At 46.2% G+C, this 11,911-nt stretch overlaps 7 non-coding genes across 7 annotated transcripts; all 7 read left to right on the top strand.

Moving 5' to 3' along the window:
* Positions 1-1,292: 1,292 nt before the first annotated feature.
* Positions 1,293-1,483, top strand: LOC142274746 (U2 spliceosomal RNA). The gene has a single exon (XR_012738995.1). It is a non-coding gene; the product is annotated as a U2 spliceosomal RNA (small nuclear RNA).
* A 1,387-nt stretch (positions 1,484-2,870) lies between these two features.
* Positions 2,871-3,061, top strand: LOC142274745 (U2 spliceosomal RNA). Its single transcript, XR_012738994.1, has one exon. It is a non-coding gene; the product is annotated as a U2 spliceosomal RNA (small nuclear RNA).
* A 1,387-nt stretch (positions 3,062-4,448) lies between these two features.
* Positions 4,449-4,639, top strand: LOC142274744 (U2 spliceosomal RNA). The gene has a single exon (XR_012738993.1). It is a non-coding gene; the product is annotated as a U2 spliceosomal RNA (small nuclear RNA).
* A 1,387-nt stretch (positions 4,640-6,026) lies between these two features.
* LOC142274743 (U2 spliceosomal RNA) lies at positions 6,027-6,217 on the top strand. Its single transcript, XR_012738992.1, has one exon. It is a non-coding gene; the product is annotated as a U2 spliceosomal RNA (small nuclear RNA).
* A 1,387-nt stretch (positions 6,218-7,604) lies between these two features.
* LOC142274742 (U2 spliceosomal RNA) lies at positions 7,605-7,795 on the top strand. Its single transcript, XR_012738991.1, has one exon. It is a non-coding gene; the product is annotated as a U2 spliceosomal RNA (small nuclear RNA).
* A 1,387-nt stretch (positions 7,796-9,182) lies between these two features.
* LOC142274740 (U2 spliceosomal RNA) lies at positions 9,183-9,373 on the top strand. Its single transcript, XR_012738990.1, has one exon. It is a non-coding gene; the product is annotated as a U2 spliceosomal RNA (small nuclear RNA).
* Positions 9,374-10,761: 1,388 nt separating this feature from the next.
* LOC142274739 (U2 spliceosomal RNA) lies at positions 10,762-10,952 on the top strand. The gene has a single exon (XR_012738989.1). It is a non-coding gene; the product is annotated as a U2 spliceosomal RNA (small nuclear RNA).
* Positions 10,953-11,911: the final 959 nt, after the last annotated feature.

The raw sequence follows: 11,911 nt of genomic DNA, 5'->3' as shown, positions 1-11,911 counted from the left end.
AATTTGGCCCATTCACTTTTCACACTTCCTCCTTTTGTTTTTTATCTTTCACACTTTTGACTTTCTTTATTCATCCAAATAGCAAACTCATCACCACTCAACCTGACCAACTCGGCTATGTCCCCGTGCTGCAGTTCTCTGTCTTATCTAGATCATTTGCAATTGAATGGAATAGATCCCTTTTGGACAAAGTGGATTCACCTGCTGCTGCAGTGACCACAGGTGTGATAACATCTAGAATTGGCATCTGGTGCGATCTCTCCGCTTCCACTCCAAAGAAAGTTACCTGTTTATTCCTATCATGCATTGGTTTTTGGGGTTTTCTTTGAGTAATGATGATCTCTTTAGTAGTCTGTTGGCGCCCTCTCCTGGAGGAATAGTTTGCTTGCTCTTGGACATTCTAAAAGAGAGGTCATGATAGACATTGAGCTTCTGAGCTCAATTGGGGACAGTCATGGGTGATGAATGTTTGCAACCTACTGCGAAGCCTCATACCGCAATATAAGGAACGTCAAATACTAAGAAAGGGCGGCCTATGAAAGAATTACTACTTTCAATAAGTACACTTAAACGGCTAATTGGGAATAGAAAAACTGTAAAAAGCCCTCTGAGAAAGCCCCCCTCTAACCTTTGATAGTAAGCTTTTCTGTAGTCTGCCTGTTGATGTATTTTCCGTTTGAACTGTGCACAACATGAAGAGACGGAACACTGGCGGCTTGTCACAATGCCCCCCGATGACATCACAATAGCGCTGCTGCCTAGAAAACAAGCTGCGCAGAAGAAGTTGTTCTTTGGGTGGGAGGGTGGGCTAGTGGAAGGAGGGGGCAATCTCTTTTTTTCCCGGGTGGTAGGGGGATGACAGGAGAAGGGAAGCGGGTGGTGAGAAAGGTACAGAGGGCAGGGTTTGGGGGCTGGGAAGGAAAGGGAAAAGATTAGGGTTTGGGGATGATGAAAGGGCTTTCTACGGGTAAGGATGGCAAAGGGTGGCAGTGACGGAAAGTCAGGCAACCTGTCCTGTCCGTCTTTTTGTATCGTGAATTAGGAAAGACTGCAAGGGGGAGGGGAGTTGCTTGCGCCCTAAAGGAGGAGTTATTCAGATTCATTGCAGTGGGCGGCGGCTGCAAAACGCACCATTCTTCTTGTTTTGGCTCTGCAAAGCAGCCTTTTCAAGGGTTGGCTTGGGTGACAAAATGTCTTGTGTAGGCGTGGGTTTGTCTCCCTCTCGCTCTCTCTCCCTAAGATGTGTCCGGCATAGGCCAGGGTGCCACTCGAGGCCCAAACCAATTCTGGTTATCGCTTCTCGGCCTTTTGGCTAAGATCAAGTGTAGTATCTGTTCTTATCAGTTTAATATCTGATACGTCCCCTATCTGGGGACCATATATTAAATGGATTTTTAGAACAGGGAGATGGAAAAAGAGCTTGCTCTGTCCACTCCACGCATTGACCTGGTATTGCAGTACCTCCAGGAACGGTGCACCCCTTCTTAACCCAGTTTCCAAAAGCAGAACTCAATTCACCTGATTCATATTAGCCCGATTTAATGAATTGGAAGAAAGCATACGTCTTCATATGCACCTCAATTTGGCCCATTCACTTTTCACACTTCCTCCTTTTGTTTTTTATCTTTCACACTTTTGACTTTCTTTATTCATCCAAATAGCAAACTCATCACCACTCAACCTGACCAACTCGGCTATGTCCCCGTGCTGCAGTTCTCTGTCTTATCTAGATCATTTGCAATTGAATGGAATAGATCCCTTTTGGACAAAGTGGATTCACCTGCTGCTGCAGTGACCACAGGTGTGATAACATCTAGAATTGGCATCTGGTGCGATCTCTCCGCTTCCACTCCAAAGAAAGTTACCTGTTTATTCCTATCATGCATTGGTTTTTGGGGTTTTCTTTGAGTAATGATGATCTCTTTAGTAGTCTGTTGGCGCCCTCTCCTGGAGGAATAGTTTGCTTGCTCTTGGACATTCTAAAAGAGAGGTCATGATAGACATTGAGCTTCTGAGCTCAATTGGGGACAGTCATGGGTGATGAATGTTTGCAACCTACTGCGAAGCCTCATACCGCAATATAAGGAACGTCAAATACTAAGAAAGGGCGGCCTATGAAAGAATTACTACTTTCAATAAGTACACTTAAACGGCTAATTGGGAATAGAAAAACTGTAAAAAGCCCTCTGAGAAAGCCCCCCTCTAACCTTTGATAGTAAGCTTTTCTGTAGTCTGCCTGTTGATGTATTTTCCGTTTGAACTGTGCACAACATGAAGAGACGGAACACTGGCGGCTTGTCACAATGCCCCCCGATGACATCACAATAGCGCTGCTGCCTAGAAAACAAGCTGCGCAGAAGAAGTTGTTCTTTGGGTGGGAGGGTGGGCTAGTGGAAGGAGGGGGCAATCTCTTTTTTTCCCGGGTGGTAGGGGGATGACAGGAGAAGGGAAGCGGGTGGTGAGAAAGGTACAGAGGGCAGGGTTTGGGGGCTGGGAAGGAAAGGGAAAAGATTAGGGTTTGGGGATGATGAAAGGGCTTTCTACGGGTAAGGATGGCAAAGGGTGGCAGTGACGGAAAGTCAGGCAACCTGTCCTGTCCGTCTTTTTGTATCGTGAATTGGAAAGACTGCAAGGGGGAGGGGAGTTGCTTGCGCCCTAAAGGAGGAGTTATTCAGATTCATTGCAGTGGGCGGCGGCTGCAAAACGCACCATTCTTCTTGTTTTGGCTCTGCAAAGCAGCCTTTTCAAGGGTTGGCTTGGGTGACAAAATGTCTTGTGTAGGCGTGGGTTTGTCTCCCTCTCGCTCTCTCTCCCTAAGATGTGTCCGGCATAGGCCAGGGTGCCACTCGAGGCCCAAACCAATTCTGGTTATCGCTTCTCGGCCTTTTGGCTAAGATCAAGTGTAGTATCTGTTCTTATCAGTTTAATATCTGATACGTCCCCTATCTGGGGACCATATATTAAATGGATTTTTAGAACAGGGAGATGGAAAAAGAGCTTGCTCTGTCCACTCCACGCATTGACCTGGTATTGCAGTACCTCCAGGAACGGTGCACCCCTTCTTAACCCAGTTTCCAAAAGCAGAACTCAATTCACCTGATTCATATTAGCCCGATTTAATGAATTGGAAGAAAGCATACGTCTTCATATGCACCTCAATTTGGCCCATTCACTTTTCACACTTCCTCCTTTTGTTTTTTATCTTTCACACTTTTGACTTTCTTTATTCATCCAAATAGCAAACTCATCACCACTCAACCTGACCAACTCGGCTATGTCCCCGTGCTGCAGTTCTCTGTCTTATCTAGATCATTTGCAATTGAATGGAATAGATCCCTTTTGGACAAAGTGGATTCACCTGCTGCTGCAGTGACCACAGGTGTGATAACATCTAGAATTGGCATCTGGTGCGATCTCTCCGCTTCCACTCCAAAGAAAGTTACCTGTTTATTCCTATCATGCATTGGTTTTTGGGGTTTTCTTTGAGTAATGATGATCTCTTTAGTAGTCTGTTGGCGCCCTCTCCTGGAGGAATAGTTTGCTTGCTCTTGGACATTCTAAAAGAGAGGTCATGATAGACATTGAGCTTCTGAGCTCAATTGGGGACAGTCATGGGTGATGAATGTTTGCAACCTACTGCGAAGCCTCATACCGCAATATAAGGAACGTCAAATACTAAGAAAGGGCGGCCTATGAAAGAATTACTACTTTCAATAAGTACACTTAAACGGCTAATTGGGAATAGAAAAACTGTAAAAAGCCCTCTGAGAAAGCCCCCCTCTAACCTTTGATAGTAAGCTTTTCTGTAGTCTGCCTGTTGATGTATTTTCCGTTTGAACTGTGCACAACATGAAGAGACGGAACACTGGCGGCTTGTCACAATGCCCCCCGATGACATCACAATAGCGCTGCTGCCTAGAAAACAAGCTGCGCAGAAGAAGTTGTTCTTTGGGTGGGAGGGTGGGCTAGTGGAAGGAGGGGGCAATCTCTTTTTTTCCCGGGTGGTAGGGGGATGACAGGAGAAGGGAAGCGGGTGGTGAGAAAGGTACAGAGGGCAGGGTTTGGGGGCTGGGAAGGAAAGGGAAAAGATTAGGGTTTGGGGATGATGAAAGGGCTTTCTACGGGTAAGGATGGCAAAGGGTGGCAGTGACGGAAAGTCAGGCAACCTGTCCTGTCCGTCTTTTTGTATCGTGAATTGGAAAGACTGCAAGGGGGAGGGGAGTTGCTTGCGCCCTAAAGGAGGAGTTATTCAGATTCATTGCAGTGGGCGGCGGCTGCAAAACGCACCATTCTTCTTGTTTTGGCTCTGCAAAGCAGCCTTTTCAAGGGTTGGCTTGGGTGACAAAATGTCTTGTGTAGGCGTGGGTTTGTCTCCCTCTCGCTCTCTCTCCCTAAGATGTGTCCGGCATAGGCCAGGGTGCCACTCGAGGCCCAAACCAATTCTGGTTATCGCTTCTCGGCCTTTTGGCTAAGATCAAGTGTAGTATCTGTTCTTATCAGTTTAATATCTGATACGTCCCCTATCTGGGGACCATATATTAAATGGATTTTTAGAACAGGGAGATGGAAAAAGAGCTTGCTCTGTCCACTCCACGCATTGACCTGGTATTGCAGTACCTCCAGGAACGGTGCACCCCTTCTTAACCCAGTTTCCAAAAGCAGAACTCAATTCACCTGATTCATATTAGCCCGATTTAATGAATTGGAAGAAAGCATACGTCTTCATATGCACCTCAATTTGGCCCATTCACTTTTCACACTTCCTCCTTTTGTTTTTTATCTTTCACACTTTTGACTTTCTTTATTCATCCAAATAGCAAACTCATCACCACTCAACCTGACCAACTCGGCTATGTCCCCGTGCTGCAGTTCTCTGTCTTATCTAGATCATTTGCAATTGAATGGAATAGATCCCTTTTGGACAAAGTGGATTCACCTGCTGCTGCAGTGACCACAGGTGTGATAACATCTAGAATTGGCATCTGGTGCGATCTCTCCGCTTCCACTCCAAAGAAAGTTACCTGTTTATTCCTATCATGCATTGGTTTTTGGGGTTTTCTTTGAGTAATGATGATCTCTTTAGTAGTCTGTTGGCGCCCTCTCCTGGAGGAATAGTTTGCTTGCTCTTGGACATTCTAAAAGAGAGGTCATGATAGACATTGAGCTTCTGAGCTCAATTGGGGACAGTCATGGGTGATGAATGTTTGCAACCTACTGCGAAGCCTCATACCGCAATATAAGGAACGTCAAATACTAAGAAAGGGCGGCCTATGAAAGAATTACTACTTTCAATAAGTACACTTAAACGGCTAATTGGGAATAGAAAAACTGTAAAAAGCCCTCTGAGAAAGCCCCCCTCTAACCTTTGATAGTAAGCTTTTCTGTAGTCTGCCTGTTGATGTATTTTCCGTTTGAACTGTGCACAACATGAAGAGACGGAACACTGGCGGCTTGTCACAATGCCCCCCGATGACATCACAATAGCGCTGCTGCCTAGAAAACAAGCTGCGCAGAAGAAGTTGTTCTTTGGGTGGGAGGGTGGGCTAGTGGAAGGAGGGGGCAATCTCTTTTTTTCCCGGGTGGTAGGGGGATGACAGGAGAAGGGAAGCGGGTGGTGAGAAAGGTACAGAGGGCAGGGTTTGGGGGCTGGGAAGGAAAGGGAAAAGATTAGGGTTTGGGGATGATGAAAGGGCTTTCTACGGGTAAGGATGGCAAAGGGTGGCAGTGACGGAAAGTCAGGCAACCTGTCCTGTCCGTCTTTTTGTATCGTGAATTGGAAAGACTGCAAGGGGGAGGGGAGTTGCTTGCGCCCTAAAGGAGGAGTTATTCAGATTCATTGCAGTGGGCGGCGGCTGCAAAACGCACCATTCTTCTTGTTTTGGCTCTGCAAAGCAGCCTTTTCAAGGGTTGGCTTGGGTGACAAAATGTCTTGTGTAGGCGTGGGTTTGTCTCCCTCTCGCTCTCTCTCCCTAAGATGTGTCCGGCATAGGCCAGGGTGCCACTCGAGGCCCAAACCAATTCTGGTTATCGCTTCTCGGCCTTTTGGCTAAGATCAAGTGTAGTATCTGTTCTTATCAGTTTAATATCTGATACGTCCCCTATCTGGGGACCATATATTAAATGGATTTTTAGAACAGGGAGATGGAAAAAGAGCTTGCTCTGTCCACTCCACGCATTGACCTGGTATTGCAGTACCTCCAGGAACGGTGCACCCCTTCTTAACCCAGTTTCCAAAAGCAGAACTCAATTCACCTGATTCATATTAGCCCGATTTAATGAATTGGAAGAAAGCATACGTCTTCATATGCACCTCAATTTGGCCCATTCACTTTTCACACTTCCTCCTTTTGTTTTTTATCTTTCACACTTTTGACTTTCTTTATTCATCCAAATAGCAAACTCATCACCACTCAACCTGACCAACTCGGCTATGTCCCCGTGCTGCAGTTCTCTGTCTTATCTAGATCATTTGCAATTGAATGGAATAGATCCCTTTTGGACAAAGTGGATTCACCTGCTGCTGCAGTGACCACAGGTGTGATAACATCTAGAATTGGCATCTGGTGCGATCTCTCCGCTTCCACTCCAAAGAAAGTTACCTGTTTATTCCTATCATGCATTGGTTTTTGGGGTTTTCTTTGAGTAATGATGATCTCTTTAGTAGTCTGTTGGCGCCCTCTCCTGGAGGAATAGTTTGCTTGCTCTTGGACATTCTAAAAGAGAGGTCATGATAGACATTGAGCTTCTGAGCTCAATTGGGGACAGTCATGGGTGATGAATGTTTGCAACCTACTGCGAAGCCTCATACCGCAATATAAGGAACGTCAAATACTAAGAAAGGGCGGCCTATGAAAGAATTACTACTTTCAATAAGTACACTTAAACGGCTAATTGGGAATAGAAAAACTGTAAAAAGCCCTCTGAGAAAGCCCCCCTCTAACCTTTGATAGTAAGCTTTTCTGTAGTCTGCCTGTTGATGTATTTTCCGTTTGAACTGTGCACAACATGAAGAGACGGAACACTGGCGGCTTGTCACAATGCCCCCCGATGACATCACAATAGCGCTGCTGCCTAGAAAACAAGCTGCGCAGAAGAAGTTGTTCTTTGGGTGGGAGGGTGGGCTAGTGGAAGGAGGGGGCAATCTCTTTTTTTCCCGGGTGGTAGGGGGATGACAGGAGAAGGGAAGCGGGTGGTGAGAAAGGTACAGAGGGCAGGGTTTGGGGGCTGGGAAGGAAAGGGAAAAGATTAGGGTTTGGGGATGATGAAAGGGCTTTCTACGGGTAAGGATGGCAAAGGGTGGCAGTGACGGAAAGTCAGGCAACCTGTCCTGTCCGTCTTTTTGTATCGTGAATTGGAAAGACTGCAAGGGGGAGGGGAGTTGCTTGCGCCCTAAAGGAGGAGTTATTCAGATTCATTGCAGTGGGCGGCGGCTGCAAAACGCACCATTCTTCTTGTTTTGGCTCTGCAAAGCAGCCTTTTCAAGGGTTGGCTTGGGTGACAAAATGTCTTGTGTAGGCGTGGGTTTGTCTCCCTCTCGCTCTCTCTCCCTAAGATGTGTCCGGCATAGGCCAGGGTGCCACTCGAGGCCCAAACCAATTCTGGTTATCGCTTCTCGGCCTTTTGGCTAAGATCAAGTGTAGTATCTGTTCTTATCAGTTTAATATCTGATACGTCCCCTATCTGGGGACCATATATTAAATGGATTTTTAGAACAGGGAGATGGAAAAAGAGCTTGCTCTGTCCACTCCACGCATTGACCTGGTATTGCAGTACCTCCAGGAACGGTGCACCCCTTCTTAACCCAGTTTCCAAAAGCAGAACTCAATTCACCTGATTCATATTAGCCCGATTTAATGAATTGGAAGAAAGCATACGTCTTCATATGCACCTCAATTTGGCCCATTCACTTTTCACACTTCCTCCTTTTGTTTTTTATCTTTCACACTTTTGACTTTCTTTATTCATCCAAATAGCAAACTCATCACCACTCAACCTGACCAACTCGGCTATGTCCCCGTGCTGCAGTTCTCTGTCTTATCTAGATCATTTGCAATTGAATGGAATAGATCCCTTTTGGACAAAGTGGATTCACCTGCTGCTGCAGTGACCACAGGTGTGATAACATCTAGAATTGGCATCTGGTGCGATCTCTCCGCTTCCACTCCAAAGAAAGTTACCTGTTTATTCCTATCATGCATTGGTTTTTGGGGTTTTCTTTGAGTAATGATGATCTCTTTAGTAGTCTGTTGGCGCCCTCTCCTGGAGGAATAGTTTGCTTGCTCTTGGACATTCTAAAAGAGAGGTCATGATAGACATTGAGCTTCTGAGCTCAATTGGGGACAGTCATGGGTGATGAATGTTTGCAACCTACTGCGAAGCCTCATACCGCAATATAAGGAACGTCAAATACTAAGAAAGGGCGGCCTATGAAAGAATTACTACTTTCAATAAGTACACTTAAACGGCTAATTGGGAATAGAAAAACTGTAAAAAGCCCTCTGAGAAAGCCCCCCTCTAACCTTTGATAGTAAGCTTTTCTGTAGTCTGCCTGTTGATGTATTTTCCGTTTGAACTGTGCACAACATGAAGAGACGGAACACTGGCGGCTTGTCACAATGCCCCCCGATGACATCACAATAGCGCTGCTGCCTAGAAAACAAGCTGCGCAGAAGAAGTTGTTCTTTGGGTGGGAGGGTGGGCTAGTGGAAGGAGGGGGCAATCTCTTTTTTTCCCGGGTGGTAGGGGGATGACAGGAGAAGGGAAGCGGGTGGTGAGAAAGGTACAGAGGGCAGGGTTTGGGGGCTGGGAAGGAAAGGGAAAAGATTAGGGTTTGGGGATGATGAAAGGGCTTTCTACGGGTAAGGATGGCAAAGGGTGGCAGTGACGGAAAGTCAGGCAACCTGTCCTGTCCGTCTTTTTGTATCGTGAATTGGAAAGACTGCAAGGGGGAGGGGAGTTGCTTGCGCCCTAAAGGAGGAGTTATTCAGATTCATTGCAGTGGGCGGCGGCTGCAAAACGCACCATTCTTCTTGTTTTGGCTCTGCAAAGCAGCCTTTTCAAGGGTTGGCTTGGGTGACAAAATGTCTTGTGTAGGCGTGGGTTTGTCTCCCTCTCGCTCTCTCTCCCTAAGATGTGTCCGGCATAGGCCAGGGTGCCACTCGAGGCCCAAACCAATTCTGGTTATCGCTTCTCGGCCTTTTGGCTAAGATCAAGTGTAGTATCTGTTCTTATCAGTTTAATATCTGATACGTCCCCTATCTGGGGACCATATATTAAATGGATTTTTAGAACAGGGAGATGGAAAAAGAGCTTGCTCTGTCCACTCCACGCATTGACCTGGTATTGCAGTACCTCCAGGAACGGTGCACCCCTTCTTAACCCAGTTTCCAAAAGCAGAACTCAATTCACCTGATTCATATTAGCCCGATTTAATGAATTGGAAGAAAGCATACGTCTTCATATGCACCTCAATTTGGCCCATTCACTTTTCACACTTCCTCCTTTTGTTTTTTATCTTTCACACTTTTGACTTTCTTTATTCATCCAAATAGCAAACTCATCACCACTCAACCTGACCAACTCGGCTATGTCCCCGTGCTGCAGTTCTCTGTCTTATCTAGATCATTTGCAATTGAATGGAATAGATCCCTTTTGGACAAAGTGGATTCACCTGCTGCTGCAGTGACCACAGGTGTGATAACATCTAGAATTGGCATCTGGTGCGATCTCTCCGCTTCCACTCCAAAGAAAGTTACCTGTTTATTCCTATCATGCATTGGTTTTTGGGGTTTTCTTTGAGTAATGATGATCTCTTTAGTAGTCTGTTGGCGCCCTCTCCTGGAGGAATAGTTTGCTTGCTCTTGGACATTCTAAAAGAGAGGTCATGATAGACATTGAGCTTCTGAGCTCAATTGGGGACAGTCATGGGTGATGAATGTTTGCAACCTACTGCGAAGCCTCATACCGCAATATAAGGAACGTCAAATACTAATGAAAGGGCGGCCTATGAAAGAATTACTACTTTCAATAAGTACACTTAAACGGCTAATTGGGAATAGAAAAACTGTAAAAAGCCCTCTGAGAAAGCCCCCCTCTAACCTTTGATAGTAAGCTTTTCTGTAGTCTGCCTGTTGATGTATTTTCCGTTTGAACTGTGCACAACATGAAGAGACGGAACACTGGCGGCTTGTCACAATGCCCCCCGATGACATCACAATAGCGCTGCTGCCTAGAAAACAAGCTGCGCAGAAGAAGTTGTTCTTTGGGTGGGAGGGTGGGCTAGTGGAAGGAGGGGGCAATCTCTTTTTTTCCCGGGTGGTAGGGGGATGACAGGAGAAGGGAAGCGGGTGGTGAGAAAGGTACAGAGGGCAGGGTTTGGGGGCTGGGAAGGAAAGGGAAAAGATTAGGGTTTGGGGATGATGAAAGGGCTTTCTACGGGTAAGGATGGCAAAGGGTGGCAGTGACGGAAAGTCAGGCAACCTGTCCTGTCCGTCTTTTTGTATCGTGAATTGGAAAGACTGCAAGGGGGAGGGGAGTTGCTTGCGCCCTAAAGGAGGAGTTATTCAGATTCATTGCAGTGGGCGGCGGCTGCAAAACGCACCATTCTTCTTGTTTTGGCTCTGCAAAGCAGCCTTTTCAAGGGTTGGCTTGGGTGACAAAATGTCTTGTGTAGGCGTGGGTTTGTCTCCCTCTCGCTCTCTCTCCCTAAGATGTGTCCGGCATAGGCCAGGGTGCCACTCGAGGCCCAAACCAATTCTGGTTATCGCTTCTCGGCCTTTTGGCTAAGATCAAGTGTAGTATCTGTTCTTATCAGTTTAATATCTGATACGTCCCCTATCTGGGGACCATATATTAAATGGATTTTTAGAACAGGGAGATGGAAAAAGAGCTTGCTCTGTCCACTCCACGCATTGACCTGGTATTGCAGTACCTCCAGGAACGGTGCACCCCTTCTTAACCCAGTTTCCAAAAGCAGAACTCAATTCACCTGATTCATATTAGCCCGATTTAATGAATTGGAAGAAAGCATACGTCTTCATATGCACCTCAATTTGGCCCATTCACTTTTCACACTTCCTCCTTTTGTTTTTTATCTTTCACACTTTTGACTTTCTTTATTCATCCAAATAGCAAACTCATCACCACTCAACCTGACCAACTCGGCTATGTCCCCGTGCTGCAGTTCTCTGTCTTATCTAGATCATTTGCAATTGAATGGAATAGATCCCTTTTGGACAAAGTGGATTCACCTGCTGCTGCAGTGACCACAGGTGTGATAACATCTAGAATTGGCATCTGGTGCGATCTCTCCGCTTCCACTCCAAAGAAAGTTACCTGTTTATTCCTATCATGCATTGGTTTTTGGGGTTTTCTTTGAGTAATGATGATCTCTTTAGTAGTCTGTTGGCGCCCTCTCCTGGAGGAATAGTTTGCTTGCTCTTGGACATTCTAAAAGAGAGGTCATGATAGACATTGAGCTTCTGAGCTCAATTGGGGACAGTCATGGGTGATGAATGTTTGCAACCTACTGCGAAGCCTCATACCGCAATATAAGGAACGTCAAATACTAAGAAAGGGCGGCCTATGAAAGAATTACTACTTTCAATAAGTACACTTAAACGGCTAATTGGGAATAGAAAAACTGTAAAAAGCCCTCTGAGAAAGCCCCCCTCTAACCTTTGATAGTAAGCTTTTCTGTAGTCTGCCTGTTGATGTATTTTCCGTTTGAACTGTGCACAACATGAAGAGACGGAACACTGGCGGCTTGTCACAATGCCCCCCGATGACATCACAATAGCGCTGCTGCCTAGAAAACAAGCTGCGCAGAAGAAGTTGTTCTTTGGGTGGGAGGGTGGGCTAGTGGAAGGAGGGGGCAATCTCTTTTTTTCCCGGGTGGTAGGGGGATGACAGG

The sequence above is a fragment of the Anomaloglossus baeobatrachus genome, unplaced genomic scaffold (assembly GCF_048569485.1).
Source record: "Anomaloglossus baeobatrachus isolate aAnoBae1 unplaced genomic scaffold, aAnoBae1.hap1 Scaffold_3791, whole genome shotgun sequence".
Taxonomy (NCBI): Eukaryota; Metazoa; Chordata; class Amphibia; order Anura; family Aromobatidae; genus Anomaloglossus; species Anomaloglossus baeobatrachus.
The sequence above is the reverse complement of the archived record's forward strand: the minus strand, read 5'-3'. Positions and strand labels throughout refer to the sequence as shown.